The sequence below is a fragment of the Heptranchias perlo genome, chromosome 34, assembly GCF_035084215.1.
Source record: "Heptranchias perlo isolate sHepPer1 chromosome 34, sHepPer1.hap1, whole genome shotgun sequence".
NCBI classification, from domain to species: Eukaryota; Metazoa; Chordata; class Chondrichthyes; order Hexanchiformes; family Hexanchidae; genus Heptranchias; species Heptranchias perlo.
In genome coordinates this window covers 18,184,702-18,197,328 of record NC_090358.1, presented here as the reverse complement: position 1 = coordinate 18,197,328, position 12,627 = coordinate 18,184,702, and the positions used below count along the sequence as shown (strand labels likewise).

Here is a 12,627-nt window from a genome sequence, read left to right as displayed (position 1 = left end):
TCGTTATATTTTTACCTAGATATCTGGGCAAGTGAAAATACTGTCTCTGGGATACTAGAAGTTAGTGCCAAAGATCTGCTAAATAACTTTGCTGCATTGAACAAACTCCTATGACCTGTGGTGATAACTTTTTGAGACAGGAATATTTTATGAGCATACCCAGATTTCTATTTTTCTCCCATCAGTCAACAAAAAGTTTTATTTTAGATATTAAAGGTAGGATAACACACATTGGCAGTGTGCAGCAAGACTGTAACATATTGAAGGGTGTAAATGACTATGTAAACTTCAAAGGTTTTTCAACACTTCTAAACTACAACGAGTTCGATATCTTTGAAACACATTCCAGCATGAGTTTTAGATAATGGTTTTAGTTTTTTTGGTGTCCCAGTTTTGATGTTTGGATTTCTTTTTGGTCAGCAGCAAGTTTCATATCAAACCATGATGGATGAACGGCTTCAGTCATTAAATTACTGACTGAACTGAAGTGTTATTATACTGTGGAGTTTGAACATGCTATGAAATTGTGTCCTGTTTCAGCCTAACACCATGCTAATGTATGACTCAGTGATAGTCCTCTCACTTCCTGAGTCAAAAGGTTATGGATTTGTTTCTCACTGCAGGATTTAGTATATAATCTAGGCTGACACTTCAGTGCAATGCTGAGTGCAGTATGCATTCTCTGATGAGACATTGAACTGAGGCCCATTCTGCCTGTTGTGGTGGATGTAAAAGATCCCATGCCACTATTTGAAGAATGGGGGAGTTCTCCCAGTGTCCTGACCAACATTTATCCCTCAGTCAATACCATCACGACAGATTAACTGACTATTTATCTAATTTTTTATTTATGGATTTTGCTGTGCGCAAATTGGCTGCCACATTACCTACATAACAACAGTGACTACAGTTCTTGAACGTGTTGTTGCCTCCCAAATTCATGCGGGCAACTCCAAGGTTGAATCAGGTTTCCATCCCTGCCACAGCACTGGAAACAGACCTCACCAAAGAGAGAAATGAGATCCTCTGTGACTGTGAGCATGGTGCATTATCTCTCTTCATTCTCCTCAACATGTCTGCAACATTTGACATGGTTTACCACATCATCTTCCTGCAAAGTCTCTCATCCATTGTCCAGATCGATGGGACTGCCCTCAGTTGGTGCCACTGTTGCCTATGTGATCATAGCCAAAGCACCTCCAGCAATGGCTTCTCTTCCTGCTTCCAAATCGGTACCTCTAGAATCTCTCATGGATCTATCCTTGCATCCCTCTCTACCTCATCTACATATCATCCCTTGGCAACATTATCTACAGACATAAGCCCCGATTTTAACCTGGGAAGGGATTGTGGGGTGCAGGGTCCAAAGCGGGCAGTGATCCATCTGGTCCCCCTGAGCATGAGGTCCAGGCGATTTTAATGCCCGAGCCTCATTTAAATAATGCTGAACTGTATTCTGCCCCAAGCCGGTAGGAATTACATTAACGCTGATGTGTAGGAGTGGAATTAGGGTGGGAGCAGGATGCTACTGGGGATCCATGGGAATGGTCCCCAGCATAATTTAAAACCTTAGTTTGTGACTCCCTTCTTCCTGTCAAACCTTTCACATGTACGCTGATGACACCAAGCTCTACCTCTCCACCACCTCTCTTGATCTTTCCGCTGCCTATATGCAGACTGCTTGTCTGATATCCAGTTTTGTGCGAGCTGCAATTTCCACCAGTTAAACATTAGGGAGATCAAAGCCATTTCCTTCGGCCCTGCCACAAACTCCATAGGCTGGCCACTGATTTAATTTAAGTAAAGCAAACTTCGAAGAAATAAATTGACGACAGAAAACTGGACTGAACTGTTAATGGATAAACCCATAGCTAAACAGTGGGAAGTACTCAAAGAAATATTTAGTATGATATAAAACTAATACATACCTACAAGGAAGAGGTTAAAAGAAAAAGCTTGTATGAATGCAAGAAAAGATGGAAAGCCAGCAGAATGAGAGAGCTATAAAAAGCAACAAAGGGATACAAAGAAAGTAATAAGAGGTGCAAAATGGGAATATGATAAAAAAAATTAAGGATTTCAAAGCTACCAGCAAAACTTCAATAAATATATTAAGAGACACAGGGTGGGAAAAGGGAATGTGGGCCCATTAAAGACTGATGCAGTGGAGACTATAATGGATAATTAAAAAATAGCAGACTTGTTAAATGAGTACTATATCAATTTTCGTAGTCGAGGAAAAGCCAAAATATCCGCAATAAAAGGGAACCTAAAAATAAGTCATGGGGAGGAATGTGATGGATTTAATATAAGTTAAAAAAAATTGTAATAGAGAAAACACTGAGACTTACGACACGCAAATCTCCATGACCTGATGGTTTTCACCCCAGGGTTTTAAAAGAAATAGGTGAGGAAATTGCAGATGCATTAGTCGTAATTTTCCAAAGCTCTTTAGATTCAGAAATTGTGCCTTTGGATTGGAAAATTGCAAATGTCATTCCAAATTTAATAAGGGAGGGAGAGATAAATCAGGTAACTACAAACTTGTCAGTTTAGCATCAATTCTGAGGAAATTACTGGAATCTATCATCAGGGACAGGTGTCAGGTGATCAAAGAGAAGTACTACAGATGGGTAAGTCATGTCTGACTAATACAGTTGAATTTCTCTGAGGAGGTCACTAGCATGGTGGCTAGGGGAATGTCTATGGATGTTGTCTGTATGGACTTCCAGAATGCATTTGATAAGGTTCTGTACAAGAGATTATTAGTAAAAATGGCAGCACATGGAATTGGAATTAACCTTGTGACATGGGTCGGTAATTGGTTGGGAGGTAGGAGATAGACAGTAGGAATAAAGGGCTCATTCTCTGATTGTCGGGATGTGACAAGTGTTATTCGCCAGGGAAATGTACTGGGGCCTCAGTGTTTCACCATATATATTAATGACTTAGATGAAGGAGTAGAGAGTTATATATCCAAGTTTGCAGATGACACTAAGTTAGGAGGCACAGTAAGTCGTGTGGATGGGAGCAGAAAGTTACAAAGAGACATAGGCAGACTAAATGAGTGGGTAAAACTATGGCAGATGAAGTTCAAAGGTAGTGTGAGGTCATCCACCTTGGATTTGAGAAATTGGAACATTTTCATAATGGTATAGACTAGGAGCTATGGATTTAGGTGTCCATGTCCACCAATCATTAAAAGCTAGTGCACAAGTACAAAAAGTAAATGGAATGTTGGAATTCAAAAGTGAGGAAGTGATGCTTCAGTTTCAGAGCCTTCGTCAGACCCCATCTGTAGTACTGCGTTGAGTTTGGAGCACCAATCCTCAGGAAAGATATATTGGCCTTAGAAAGGGTACAGCGCAGGTTCACCAGAATGATACAAGGGCTTAAAGGTTTAATTATGAGGACAGATTGCATAAACTTGCAGGGCTATGGGGAAAGAGCAGTGGAATGGGACTAATTGGACAGCTCTTCCAAAGAGCCGGCACAGGCACAATGGGCCGAATGATCTCCTTCTGTGCTATATGATTCTATGAAACTTGGCTTGCATTCCCTTGAGTTAAAAAGGTTGAGGGGTGGTCTAATCGAGGCTTTTAAAATGATAAAGGGATTTGATAGGCTAGATATAGAGAAACAATGCCCTCTGGTAGGGGAATCCAGAAAAAGAGGACATAATCTTAAAGTTAGAGGCAAGCCATTTAGGAATGAAATCAGAATTTTCTCATAGTGGAAATCTGGAATTCGCTCTTCCAAAAGGCTGTGGATGCTGGGTCAATTTAATTTACAAGACTGAGATTGATGGATTATGTTTGGTAAGGATATCAAGGGATATGGAACAAAGGCAGGTAAATGGAGTTGAGGTACAGATCAGTCATGATCTAATTGAATAGCGGAACATACTTGAGGGGCTGAATGGCCTATCCCTGTTCCTATACCCCCTCCCTGGTCACTGTTTGAGGCTGAACCAGACTGTTTGCAACACTGGTGTTCTATTTGACCCCGAGCTTCCAACCCACATCCTCTCTATCACAAAGACCATTTACTCCTATCTCCATAACATTGCCTACCACCGGCCCTACCTCAGTCCACCTACTGCTGAAACTCTCATCCGTGCATTTGTCACATCCAGACTCAACTATTCCAATGGTCTCCTGGCTGGCCTCCATTCTGATTTTCCCCCCACCACAGACCGTTATTAGCCCCCTATTTTAAATGGACAGAATATGACAGGCTGGGTACCTATGATTTCCTAAGCTGTGCTTCCTGCGGGCTCCACTCCCCACTTGGATGTGGAACTGTCATTCACCCCTTAAGTGTTTAGCATTCCAATATATCCAGTCCAATTGTTTCAATATTTAGAAATATTAAGGCTATCTTTTTCTTTTTAGTTGAGGTCTGAAGTAAAACTGTGAAAATAAAAGGTATTGAAAGACACAGAACACAATTCAGTCGGTAAATGTAATCATGTTATAGTGAAACATTTTTTTAAGCTTATTTATATCCTCATTTTGGACTTTACCATTTTTCCCCCAATTAATTTCTAAACAATTTTTTTTTCACAAAGCATTTTGAGTGATTAGGTTGGTTCACCAATAAAGTGTGACAGAAAGTGTTGATGTACAATTTTGCCATTTAAAAAATATTGACATAAAAAGTGTGACTCAAAAGTTGAGACCAAAGTTAAGCCAGGACGTAGTGAGTTGGACAATATGTTGAAAACAGCAACAAAGCAAAGCTAAGTATAAGCTTGGGTAAATCATCTGCCTTTTCACTTTTCTTCATCATATTTTGTGATCAAAGCATTGGTTAAATCCCGAGATGAAATGCAAACCAATTTGTTTTTATTTGTCTTTTGCTGATAAAACTTGAGTTCAGTTTGTTTCCCAGCGGAAGTCTTAAACCTGGAATATGAGTATCTTATTGATTTTAAAACGTTCAATATTTAACTTGTGGCATTGTGTCAAGTGCAGCTGTAGATCAACATTATTCGGAATATGACTAATTCTATTTGTAATATGCACTCGAGTCTTTGGGGAGTAAATGAAATTATGCACTTGGCTTTTAATGGTCTGAGATCTGGGTACACTAACTCCAAAAGAAATCTTTTCAAATGTACTTGCCTAAAACTAGTGATAAATAAATCATATTGAAACTGATTTGTTGAGACAGACAAAATGGAAAAGGAGGGGGGTAGCTCTGATAATTAAGGATGACATAAAGACAATAGTGAGAAAGGATCTTGGCTCAGAAGATCAGGAAGTAGAATCAGTATGGGTGGAGATAAGGATAAGAAGTAACAAGGGACAGAAAATGCTGGTGGGAGTAGTTTATAGGCCCCCTAAGTAGTTATACTTTGGACAGAGTATTAATCAAGAAATAAGAGGAGCTTGTAACAAAGGTAATGCAGTAATCGTGGGGGACTTTAATCTTCATATAGACTGGACAAATGAAATTGGCAAAAGGACGTGTTCATGGAATGCATTCGAGACAGTTTCCTAGAACAATACGTCGTGGAACCAATAGGGAACAGACTATTTTAGATCTTGTCTTGTGTAATGAGACAGTGTTAATTAGTAATCTCATAGTAAGGGATCCTCTGGGGAAGAGTGAACATAATATAATAGAATTTCACATTGAGTTCGAAAGTGACGTACTTAAGTCCAAAACTAGAGTCTTAATTACGTAGGTATGAGGGGCGAGTTGGCTAAGGTTGATTGGGAAATTAGATTGAAAGATATGACGATAGATACGCAATGGTGAACATTTTAAAGAAATATTTCATAATTCTCAATGAATATACATTCCATTGAGAAATATAAACTCCACGGGAAAAGTGATCCATCTGTGGCTAACTAAACAAAGTTAAGGATAGTATTAGATTAGAAGAGCAGTAAGCCTGAGAATTGGGAGAGTTTTAGAAACCAGCAAAGGATGATTAAAATATTGATAAAGAGGGAGAAAATTGAATATGAGAATAAACTAGCAAGAAATATCAAAACTGATTGTAACAGCTTCTACAAGTATGTAAAGAAGAGTGTAGTGAAAGTAAACGTGTGTCCCTTAGAGGCTGAGACAGGAGAAATTATAATGGGGAATAAGGAAATGGCAGAGACGTTAAACAAATATTTTTCATCTGTCTTCTCAGTAGAAGATACACAAAAAAAAACATATCAGAAATAGTGGGGAACCAATGGTCTAATGAGACTGAAGAACTTGAAGTAGTTAATATTAGTAAAGATAAAGTACTGGAGAAATTAATGGGACTAAAAGTTAACAAATCCCTTGGACCCGATGGCCTGCATCGTAGAGTTTTAAAAAGGGCTTCAGAGATAGTGGATGCATTGGTTGTGATCTTCCAAAATTCCCAAGATTCTAGAATGGTCCCAGAGGATTAGAAGGTAGCAAATGTAACACCGCTATTCAAGAAAGGACACATAGAGAAAACAGGGAACTACAGGCCAGTTAGCCTGACAACAGTCGCAGGAAAATGCTGGAATCCATTATTAAGGACGTGGTAACAGGGCACTTAGAAAATCACAGTATGATTAGGCAGAGTCAACAAGGTTTTATGAAAAAGAAATCATGTTTGACAAATCTACTGGAGTTTTTTGCGACTATGATAGGGTAGATAAAGGGGAACCAGTGGATGTAGTATATTTGAATTTTCAAAAGGCATACGATAAGGTGCCAAATAAAAGGTTGTTACACAAGATAAGAGTTCATGCAGTTGGGGGTAATAATTAGCATGGATAGAGGATTGGTTAACAGACAGAGAACAGAGAGTAGGAATAAACAGATCACTTTCAGGTTAGCAGGCTGTAACTAGTGGGGTGCCGCAAGGTTCAGTGCTGGGGCCTCGGCTATTTACAATCTATATTAATGACTTAGATGAAGGGACTGAGTGTAATGTATCTAGGTTTGCTGATGATACAAAGTTAGGTGGGAAAGTAAGCTGTGAGGAGGACAAAGAGTCTGCAAAGTGGGTGGGCAAGAAGGTGGCAGATGGAGTATAATGTGGGGAAATGTGAGGTTATTCACTTTGGTAGTAAAAATAGAAAAACAGAATATTTTTTAAATGGTGGGAAACTATTAAATGTTGGTGTTCAGAGGGATTTGGGTGTCCTCGTAAATGAAATACAAAGTCAACATGCAAGTATAGCAAGCAATTAGGAAGGCAAAAGGCAAATGGCCTTTATTGCAAGGGGGTTGGAGTACAAGAGTAAGGAAGTCTTGCTGCAATTGTATAGGGCTTTGGTGAGACCACACCTGGAGTACTGTGTACAGTTTTGGTCTCCTTACCTAAGGAAGGATATACTTGCCATAGAGGCAGTGCAATGAAGGTTCACTAGACTGATTCCTGGGATGAGAAGGTTGCCCAAGAGGAGAGATTGAGTAGAATGGACCTATGGAATTTAGAAGAATGAGAGGTGATCTCATTGAAACATATAAGATTCTGAAAGGGCGTGATAGGGTAGATACTGAGAGGCTGTTTCCCCTGACTGGAGAGTCTAGAACTAGAAGGCATAGTCGCAGGATAAGGGGTCCACAATTTAGGACTGAGATGAGGAGGAATGTCTTCATTCAGAGGTTTTTGAATCTTTAGAATTCTCTACCCCAGAGGGCTGTGGGTGCTCAGAGATCGATAGATTTTTGGACTCTAAGGGAATCAAGGGATATGAGGATCGGGCGGGAAAGTGGAGTTGAGGTTGAAGATCAGCCATGATTTTATTGAACGTATAATCCATCTGCACCCAAACTATTTCAACTCCCTCCTGCTGATCAATATCGTCCCTCTATCCCGCAGTTATATATTTTTTTTACAAATAAAGCTATACTCTCTTCCTTTTGTAACCAACCTATCTTCAATATTTTGGGAAATCTGTGTCATTCATTTAGCAACGATTGTTGTGATTTGTTGCTTTTTTATGAGTAAGATATTTGAGCTAATCAGATGGATGCGTGACGTACACTTTGTATATGTGCCACTTTCATATATGACTTACTTCTTCTCGTGTGCTGGGGATGTGCTAAAACGCAAGAATTTTAATTCTAGAGATGGATTTACAGTTCTTGCTCTCCAGCTTCACTTCGTGCTTTCCCTTGCCCTACATTTTCACTTCTAGTTCTCTTCCTTCAATTTTCACTTTCTCATTCCTTCACTTCTTGCTGTTTAGCACTCTTCCTCCTTTATCTCTTGCTCTCTTCCTTCACCATGTTCTCTTTAATTCTCCTCCTTTATCCCTTGTTCTTTTTCACTTTCCTCTATTGCATCTTCACGTACCAGGAACTGCCCTGGCAGGTGGGCAAGTGAAGAAACACATCTAATGGGCAGTTGAGCAGATCGCTGAGTACCCTAACCAAGCCCCAGGCTCCTGACACAGGAGTAGTCATCTCTAAAAATGTCTTTTTCTAAAGTTGTACAATGTAGGGAAATCTATGAGTAAGAATTAGCATTTAATTCAGATTTTGCTCTGAGTTTCTTAAATGTTACTTTTACCAGTATATTTTCAGCTGGAGTAAAACCTCGAGCTGGTGGCCCAAGCCAGCTTTGTAAAAGTTTTGGAACAAATTTCATTTGTTGTTTCCTGTTACTTGCCCGTTCAGAATTGGCATTTCTTGCTGCTTCTTGTTCAGGATTGGTAATTTTGGATGGCTTCTGTTTTGCCAGCGTTTAGCTGGAGCAGGTTTTGGCTTCCATGTCTGCACATCATCACTGGTGCACCCCAAGGGCTCCATTCTTGGCCTTGGTGACTTCATCCAGAGTCAGCTATTACATATACACTAACAATACTCAGCTCTACCTCCCTATCTCCTTCATTGACCCCAAGTCTGTTGAAACTCTCTCCAATTGCATATCCGACATGAATAACTGGATGAGCCAAAACTTGTTCCAGCTTAACATTGGCAAAACTGAAACCATTCCTTTTGGCTCCCATCATCACCCACATTCTTTCCACCTCAATTCCATCAACCTTCCTGGCTTCAGTAAATTTATTGTATTATACTGATGGGTGAATTGCTATCATGTTTAGACTGGGTAGAAACTGTATTGCAGGTCCTGGAGTACTTTTGAAAGGGATCATTAAAATCAGTTGGGAGGACATTTGTGTGGCTTAAGTTGGATGGGAAGGGGACAAGATTTGTGATGGGACCTGATTCTGCCAGGCCTCTGCCCCTTTTTTGTGCCTATTGAAATTCTGATGGTGGGCACTTCTTGCGTTAGCCCCGCCCTCCTGTGTTGATGTCGGGAGAGGAGGCAGGACTAGTGGCATGATGTCACCCACCAGAAATCCTGACTCTTACACCTCCTCAGCCTCTGAAACTGAGTGCACAAGTATTTATCTTGCCACCATTATGTACTGGTGAAAGTGGGAACGACAGTTCCTGCGATTGATTGCTGTTCGGAAAGCGGCAGCGACAAGAGAGAATATCTTTTGGTGAATAATTCACTACCACCTCTCCTCCACACACCATGGAGTGGCAAGATATGGGGACCCGCAGGGTGGATGGTATGGAAGCACCATAAATGGTGTGGTTATCTGCGCCCATTTTGCTAATGCCCCCATCCCTGGGATTAGGGACAGGGTCACTATTAGGGTAGGCTGTGGATTGAAGTCCTCCCCCCCCCCCCCCCCCCCCGCACTTCTGATGGTGCAGCAGCCCTCTCCCCCAGAATTTCAGGGGTTGGTTTTTAATCTATCATTTTTAATTTAAAAAAAATTATCGAGGGGTTAAGTGAGAACAAAAGTAATGTCTATGAACTGTGTAAATAATAAATCATTTAGCTTATCTGTACCTTTTTTTTAACTCCCTCACCGTCTTTTGCAAAATCCATTTCAATTTGTTGATAAATAACAGTCAGTGATTGTACAGACAGAAAACAAAAGCGTAACACATCCATACTGATACTTGTGCAAATGACTCTCCATCTCGGGTATACTTTAGTTGATCTACATTTCAATGTAGATTTTGTGTTTAATCAATTGTGTAATTGCTGGTTTTCAGTAGGGAAGGCAGTTATTTGTGATCAAGATAGATATCTTTCAGGAAGGCTGAGGCTGATGGGATTTCTCTGCTTTTGTGGAGCCATTAACGCAAATAGTATGCAACCAACAGCTGATCTTTTTCTCACTTATTCCTTTTAACGTGGTAAATTATCTATTTGGAAAGTGTGAAAGGATCAATATTACAGGCACTCCATCATTCAGGTGATTCGCTGGTTGCATGTTCCCACTAATGAATTTCTGTTTCAAAAATCATATGAAAATTAAGCTCAGCAACTATTAAAATCTACAAAAATAGGATTTATTAATCTTCTTTCTTGAAAAGAGGAAGATGTGCCTTTTAGTTTTCAAAATGCATCTTCAATAGAATTCACATTTTAATTCTAAATTTAAATCTCAGGAGAACATGATTTGGTGACACCCTGTGGCCAAAAAGTGCACACTTCAAAGAGGATCTATTGTTGGAACCTCCAGAAATCAAACTTGTGGTTAACATTCTTTCTTTGCTATGCTAATTTTGGATGTCTGTGTTCTTGATCATTTTCTTTTAAGTGGTGTGTTTCTTTTAAGTAGCAGAGGCTTGGTTGTCAATTCAGTGACAATTAAAGGCTGAATTGACCAGGCTATGGTAAATCCCATTAGTCATAATTGTCCACCTTGTGTTGAATGGAGCAGAAAAGTTTTTCTCATGGTCAATCCACTAATTGTTAAGGCACAGATGCTGCTCATGTTAGACTTGAATTGGCCACATCCATAACTAAATCATCTTTGTACGCATGGAATTCAGACTAATTAAAACAATTTATTTGAAAACATGATCTGAAAGACAGAATAGAAAACTATTGTTCCCCGAAATATGACCATTTGGTTTCAAAAAGTTAAAATGTAGGAGTCAAATTAAATTGAGCAGTATTTTTTTCACAGCTGTCAAGCGATTAAAGAAATTAATTGCGATTAATCTTGCGTTTAAAATTTTTCATGTTGGTTTGATTCGATATTTAATTGATACAATTCCTTCATCAATTTCAAGCTTGCTTTATTACTGATGCTATTATTAAGACGAGCAGGAGCGTTCTCCCCAGTGTTCTGGCCAATATTTATCCCTCAGCCAACATCGCTAAGACAAATTACCTGGTCAATAGTGTATTGCTGATTGTGGGAGCATGCTGTGCACAAATTGGCCATCGCGTTTCCCATATTACAACAGTGCTTCAAAAGTACAACAACTTCAAAAGTACTTCATTAGCAGTAAATCGTTTTGGGGCATCCTGAGGTTGTGAAAGGTGCAAGTTCTTTATTATTGTCATCTAAAAAACAACACAGCATAAAAACACTGACTGTTTTGTCTGTTTACACTCACTATTTAAATTTTAAGTGGAGTGTTCCTCTTTTCTCTGATATTGCTCTATTCTATTTTCTCCCTCAATTTCTGAAGTTAAATAGCTTTAACTTGCTGCTTTTATTCTTTAAGCACCCTGCTCCTATTGTCTATTTTGGAGGTGGGAGGGGAGCAAGTTTTTCTTACAAGATGGTGTTCATTGGTGAAAAACCAACTTCATACCTTTGAATAGCACATATTCTGAAAATTGACTACTATATATCATCAACATAACCAGGTCAATCTTTGACAGTACAGTGCTTCTCCTCAACTGATAGGGCTGCTGCTAAAATATACACTCATCAGCTACTGCTAAAATATACACTCATCAACTACAACTAAAATATATACTCATCAGCTGCCCCACAGCCTGACACCACCTGGATCAGTAAACTCGTATGTGTGACCTGAATACTTAATAAAGTGGGCTTCCTGCCTCACCCTAAATGAAGCCCTCTATCATTGCCAGGTCCTTCTCCTCTCTGCTCCAAGCAACAACCAATAGGGTCAAATAATACACTGATAACAAATGTATCACAAACTGTAATACATTGATTCAAGTGTATTAAAAACATAATTTCTTTTTTTTTATTCGTTCATGGGATGTGGGCGTCGCTGGTGAGGCCGGCATTTATTGCCCATCCCTAATTGCCCTTCAGAAGGTGGTGGTGAGCCGCCTTCTTGAACTTCTGCAGTCCGTGTGGTGAAGGTTCTCCCACAGTGCTGTTAGGAAGGGAGTTCCAGGATTTTGACCCAGCGACGATGAAGGAACGGCGATATATTTCCAAGTTGGGATGGTGTGTGACTTGGAGGGGAACATGCAGGTGATGTTGTTCCCATGTACCTGCTGCTCTTGTCCTTCTAGGTGGTAGAGGTCGCGGGTTTGGGAGGTGCTGTCGAAGAAACCTTGGCGAGTTGCAGCAGTGCATCCTGTGGATGGTACACACTGCAGCCACTGTGCGCCGGCGGTGAAGGGAGTGAATGTTTAGGGTAGTGGATGTTGGAGGGGTGCCAATCAAGCGGGCTGCTTTGTCCTGGATGGTGTCAAGCTTCTTGAGTGTTGTTGGAGCTGCACTCATCCAGGCATAATTTCTCTATGAAATATGGTGGTGCATCCTTTGTTTGATTTTGATCGTAACAATTTTTACATTTCATTTTATACACAATTCTTCCACGTTGCTATAACTCAAACCTAGAGATGACTGTTGGTGATTTAAGTGGATGAACACTTATCAGGCT

At 39.9% G+C, this 12,627-nt stretch overlaps 1 protein-coding gene across 4 annotated transcripts in view; it reads left to right on the top strand.

Annotated features, from left to right (window-relative positions):
* The window catches only part of LOC137301857 (protein unc-13 homolog C-like), a 514,180-nt gene that overhangs the window by 19,408 nt on the left and 482,145 nt on the right, over window positions 1-12,627 (top strand). The gene's annotated exons all lie outside the window — the stretch shown is intronic.